Source organism: Triticum dicoccoides, chromosome 2A, assembly GCF_002162155.2.
Source record: "Triticum dicoccoides isolate Atlit2015 ecotype Zavitan chromosome 2A, WEW_v2.0, whole genome shotgun sequence".
In the NCBI taxonomy this organism is placed as follows: domain Eukaryota; kingdom Viridiplantae; phylum Streptophyta; class Magnoliopsida; order Poales; family Poaceae; genus Triticum; species Triticum dicoccoides.
Window position 1 is genome coordinate 538,725,134 of NC_041382.1, and position 6,195 is coordinate 538,731,328.

Genomic DNA, 6,195 nt, shown 5'->3' on the forward strand with positions numbered 1-6,195 from the left:
ATCAAAACCACAATGATAGTTCATCAAGTTAGTGATGTTTTAACCTTCTCAAGGATCGGGCGTAGCCACAATTGGTTCAACTAAAGGTGGAGAAACTGACACCCGCCAGCCACCTATGTGCAAAGCACGTTGGTAGAACCAGTCTCGCGTAAGCGTAAGCGTAATGTCGGTCCGGGCCGCTTCATCCAACAATACCGCCGAACCAAAGTGTGACATGCTGGTAAGCAGTATGACTTGTATCGCCCACAACTCACTTGTGTTCTACTCGTGCATATAACATCTACGCATAAAACCAGGCTCAGATGTGATCACTACACTACAACACTTTATTGGGGGCAATTAACTGTCGGGAGAAATGCCTAAATAAGGGCAAAAGATCTGCCAGGAATCTCGTTACTGCCGGTAGAATTAGTTCATGGCAGAAGAACTGCCAGTAGAACTTGAACAACAAGGGCAGGGTAACTGCCGGTAACCATGTCTATGTGAAAGTGGCGAGAAAACTGCCGGGACAACTAAAGCACGACCCATTTTCTGTCGGGTTGTCGTTGGCGCGTGATACTGAAATCGTTTTGGGCCTAAGCGCTCGCTCGCTCGGGAAAGCCCGCGAGCCGTGAAAATTTTGGCTCCGAACCAAGTACGGAGCCCCACACCTTTATTAAGTTTTTTTGTTGTCTAAAAAAAAGACTTAATAAAAGTCTACAGATTCTAAAAGTTAAGTACGAGGCCCCAATCTCTCGATTCATCCTCTCCTCCAAACCGCCCCCAAATCAACTCGACCTGCCCTCCATGGCCGCTCCACCCCACCACCGCCACCCCAATCGTGATGTGCCCTCGCCACCGCAACCAACCACCGCACCCCCGCCTACACCCCCAGCCACCGCGAGTCCCCGACCCCTGCCTTCGTCGCCCCCAACGCCCCACCGCAGCACCACCGAGCATACAGCTGACACAGATCTAGGTCGCCGCCGACCGGCCCCATCGCCGAGCCACTCCACCGCCGACCACTGTCCTCCGCCTAACGCTCCATTGCCACCACCATACTCTGCGAGCTTCCTCCCCCGAGCAGGACTTGTCACCGGTGCACCGACCAAGGCCTCCTCCTCTTTGTCCTCTGCCCCAAGCAACGGAGCGTCCATCCCCTCCCGCGAGCAGCTCTGCCTCCTCTACTTCCTTGTCCCAAAGAGAGCATTTGATAGGTGAGATTTGTTTGCTAACTTTTCTTTTTATTCAGTGTCTAGTAGTTTTAGTCATGAGATGCAGTGTACTAACCTAAAGCTTCAATTGGCGGAAAGTTGGCCAGATTATTTGGAATATTATTTGTATTCTTTAGTAATCTGCCTCTCAGAACATGACCCAGTTTCTCATACATTGGCTGGTTTCCGTTGTAGTCTTTTACTTGCTCTGTTCATGTGTTTGTAAGACGTTCACAAGACTGTTGTCTGTCTTAAAAAACAAATGCATCCATTTGATGCTTTGTTCGATCTGATCTAATAGCAAGTGTTTGTGATGCACTCTATAGGGATCAAGTTGTTGGGTGGCCGCCTCGTGGGAGCTACCGGAAGAACACACTAGCCGCCAATGCTACAAAGACCAAGGTGGAGAACAAAGGTAAAAGCAAGGCATGATACTGCTATGTCAAGGTCAGCATGAATGGAGTCCCATACCTAAGGAAGGTCGACCTCAAGACTTAACTCGAGCTATACAAGAATCTTTCTCTAGAGCTCGAGACGATGTTCAGCTGCTTCATCACTAGTGAGTGTCGCTATTTTCATTTGATCAATTTCCAGCTATATATGTGTAGTGTTCTTTCCTTCGTTGTTTCCAGATGTAAGTTACCATTACAAAATATAGGTTAATATCTAGTCTGCAGTAAATGTGAAGTTAGGAATCATATTTTCCTTATGCATTTTTTGGTTATTGAAGCTCTCGGGAAGACAAAAAATGCAGGACTACTTTTGAATCCCACTGGCTTAACTATGTCTACGAGGCAATCGATGACCACTAAATAATTACTCACCAGGATTAAGTGTAACATCCTTTTCAAAGGATAGAAATAAATAATTAGATATGTATATTGCTACTTGAGTGCCAGAGTCTGGTCTTTCCTAAATGGTAGGAACACAGAGGCAAAACAACATATGCCATTCACAACATTCATTCAGTATTACAGCAAAAGAAGCAGCTTTTGGTAACCTGCGTTCAGTTAGTCTATTAATGTGCAATTTCTATACAGTATTTTCCATTGTCCTTGTTCGTTACCTCCATGTTTCGCCCTCTCGTACGATTTCCCCTCCTATCGATGTTTTTTCTCAATCTGAGGCCCACCTTGTGTTTTCCCCAAGCCAATTTTTTCCTCGTGAGACAGACAACCTTTTCCAGCCTAATTTGTTTCCTAGAATCGATCATGCATCCTGACCTATTGGGAAGTTTGATTTTTGTGCCATCATATTTTGGTATGTCCTCAACACTGCTCGCTATTCGGTGAACTGTTTCTTCTAATTCAGTGCCACATGCATCTCCTCAATCGGTTGCATGTCCTGTATATATTTAGAGTTTGTATATGAAGAAGGTTGTTTGTGTTATTTTACAGGATTGCGTACACTATGATCAGATCTGTTTGGCAGATTTGAGTACCCTGAGCTCATCTCATTTGAAGAAAGCAGCATTTTTCAGTTTCAGATTCATGTCGGCATACAAAGCTAATAGTACCACACCAAGCAATCATGTAAGTAGAATGTAAAATTTCCATTTCCCTATGAGATTTAATGATTATGAATGGCCAAGATTATACACAAAACTGGGTCATGGTGAAGCCTTTCATCAACTGTGAAAGCTCCATATAATTTTTGTCTTGTCCTTTTCTCTCCTAAATTATCGTTTTCTATGTCATTGCTTTGTGTTAACATTTTTTGTTAACCATCTTTACTATTAAAGTGGAATTGGCGATTTTGCATCGTTTTCATGGCACATACTCCCTGCCTCTCCAGTTTAACTTAGCACTAATGTGTCGGTCCTGTGTTTTAATCTTCTTCGTGAGCTTTCCAAAGGAAAAAACAAATCTTGGTGAACAATCCCAGTTCTTTGTCTATTCGTTCATTCACTCCACATGCTTAAGGTTGAGGTTGATGTTGCTTTTGCTCAGTAGTACTCACATGTCTGAGGTCGAGGCAATACTTTCATGTCTTTAGAATTAGTACTGCACATGTGACAAGTTGTACAATGATATTTTAATCAGTGTCTACGTCTAATTATGTTGTCCCGTGGCAATGCACGGGCAGATAGCTAGTATATGTAATATTCCTAGCATTACTTATGGAAATTTGTGTAACTATAGGTGTTTTCTATTTTCCTCTAAAATTGATGTATATTTGAAGGAAGCAGATTCATAACTAAAATCGTGGTATTACAGGAAAACAAATATTCTTGCAAAACATCAACAAGAGACAGGCTCACAAATGGTTCTAGGATAAATGCTCTTAGGGACCAGGAGTATGTCCTAACCTATGAAGATAAGGATGCTGATTGGAGCTCTTTGGCGATCTTCCTTGGTAATGAGTTCCTAAATTTTCTGGGTTGTGATGTCCATGCACCTAAACTTATGATGTTTTATTGTGGCATTCATCTCGTACATACAGTACTTCTGCCCACTCAGGCAATATCTCTTTTGTTGTTTTCTGCTGTGTATCTTTGGTTAGAAAACTTGGGAGATCTTGATAGGAGATTCTGATAGAACTTCTAATGTGGTAGCCTAGACTTCTACCGCAAGTGGTTTACCCTTTACACCAGCCTTTCAGAGTTGATATTTGTTGTAGTCAAAACATACTTTGCAACTTGATGAAATTTTAGGATACCCCCATGTGTAAAAATGATTTGGGGTAGTCGAGTCTTCCTAGTTCTCCATGAAACCTAGCTTGCCCTTCCTTTTATATTTAAAATGGAAGGTATATTGCCTCCCGCCTCTGCATGGGTGCACCCAGCCCTGTCTAAATCATAGTTTTGTTCGGATAATGTGTGGACAAATATTCTGCGAATAAATGATTAGGAAATTGTATGAAGAGAACATTATATGTATCCCCATAGACATGCTTGTTTCCTATAAATATATTGACATTAAATATTTAATCTGTTGATTTAAAATCTGAAACGAGAGCAGCATTTTGAGTTTATTTTTTTACAGGTTTCTAAAAGATGCAGAAGTTGATGGAAGTTTGGAAGATCTACAAGTTGCTGGAGGTTTGGAAGATCTACAAGTTAGTGGAGTGATAACATATATGTAATATGTCTTGTTTGTTGAACCTGGAGACATTGCAAAGTTTTACTCTGCTCATTTTGGTGGTTGTTTTGGCACACAAGCCATTGTATCCTCATTTTGCTTGTGGGCCACAATTTTTGTTTATCTTGAAACATATGTACATATGTCTTTGGTCTGTTTATATTATTGAATGAGGCCTTACAGATAACTTTGATTGAAACACATGTATAAATTGCATGATCTGACATGATTGTTTGAACATACGGATTGGATTATTAAATAAGGGATGTGTTACCCATAACAATTTAGATTGCTTGTGAAAAAACACGTGATGGCATACTAGCTGCCGGGTAAATGTGTTTGTGCAGGCAGTGAAACTGCCGGCAATTGTAGTTCCTACCCTAGGACACAGTCTGCCGGGGGAAAATAAACTGCCGGGAGATATAAAGGTCAGGCAGAGAAACTGCCGGGGATTGTTTATCTGCCGGGAGAAGTAATCCCCGGCAGCGATTGTCGTGGCAGTTCTATCTGTCGGGAGAAATTCTGTCCCGGCAGTTTTTCTGCCCTCATAAGGGCGTTCTCTCGGCAGATTATATGTCTTTGCATTGGTGTTGTGGTGTAGTGGATGTCTACTACATAACCTTCTTCTTGTAGACGTTGTTGGGCCTCCAAGTGCAGAGGTTTGTAGGACAGTAGCAAATTTCCCTCAAGTGGATGACCTAAGGTTTATCAATCCGTAGGAGGGATAGGATGAAGATGGTCTCTCTTAAGCAACCCTGCAACCAAATAACAAAGAGTCTCTTGTGTCCCCAACACACCCAATACAATGGTAAATTGTATAGGTGCACTAGTTTGGCGAAGAGATGGTGATACAAGTGGTATATGGATGGTAGATAATAGTTTTTGTAATCTGAAAATATAAAAATGGCAAGGTAACTAATGATAAAAGTGAGCACAAATGGTATTTCGATGTGTTGAAACAAGGCCTAGGGTTCATACTTTCACTAGTGCAAGTCCCCTCAACAATAATATAACATACTTGGATCACATAACTATCCCTCAACATGCAACAAAGAGTCACTCCAAAGTCACTAATAGCGGAGAACAAACGAAGAGATTATGGTAGGGTACGAAACCACCTCAAAGTTATTCTTTCCAATCAATCCGTTGGGCTATTCATATAAGTGTCACAAACAGCCCTAGAGTTCGTACTAGAATAACACCTTAAGACGCAAATCAACCAAAATCCTAATGTCACCTAGATACTCCAATGTCACCTCAAGTATCCGTGGGTATGATTATATGATATGCATCACACAATCTCAGATTCATCTATTCAACCAACACAAAGGACCTCAAAGAGTGCCCCAAAGTTCTACTGGAGAATCACGACGAAAACGTGTGCCAACCCCTATGCATAGGTGCATGGGCGGAACCCGCAAGTTGATCACCGAAACATACATCAAGTGAATCACGTGGTATCCCATTGTCACCACAGATACGCACGGCAAGACATACATCAAGTGTTCTCAAATCTTTAAAGACTCAATCCGATAAGATTACTTCAAAGGGGAAACTCAATCCATTACAAGAGAGTAGAGGGGGAAGAAACATCATAGGATCCAACTATAATAGCAAAGCTCGCGATACATCAAGATCGTATCACCTCAAGAACACGAGAGAGAGAGAGAGAGATCAAACACATAGCTACTGGTACATACCCTCAGCCCCGAGGGAGAACTACTCCCTCCTCGTCATGGAGAGCACCGGGATGATGAAGATGGCCACCGGAGAGGAATTGCCCCCCTCCGGAAGGGTGCCGAAACGGGTCTAGATTGGCTTTCGGTGGCTACGGAGGCTTCTGGCGGCGGAACTCCCGATCTATTGTGCTCCCGAATGTTTTTAGGGTATATGGAGATATATAGGCGGAAGAAGTACGTCAG

The 6,195-nt window shown here is 42.6% G+C and overlaps 1 long non-coding RNA gene across 1 annotated transcript; it reads left to right on the forward strand.

Annotated features, from left to right (window-relative positions):
- Positions 1 to 747: 747 nt before the first annotated feature.
- Positions 748 to 4,463, forward strand: LOC119355247. The gene is made up of 5 exons (XR_005171518.1): positions 748 to 1,196; positions 1,520 to 1,752; positions 2,591 to 2,725; positions 3,410 to 3,548; positions 4,178 to 4,463. It is a non-coding gene; the product is annotated as an uncharacterized LOC119355247 (long non-coding RNA).
- The last annotated feature ends 1,732 nt before the right edge of the window (positions 4,464 to 6,195 follow it).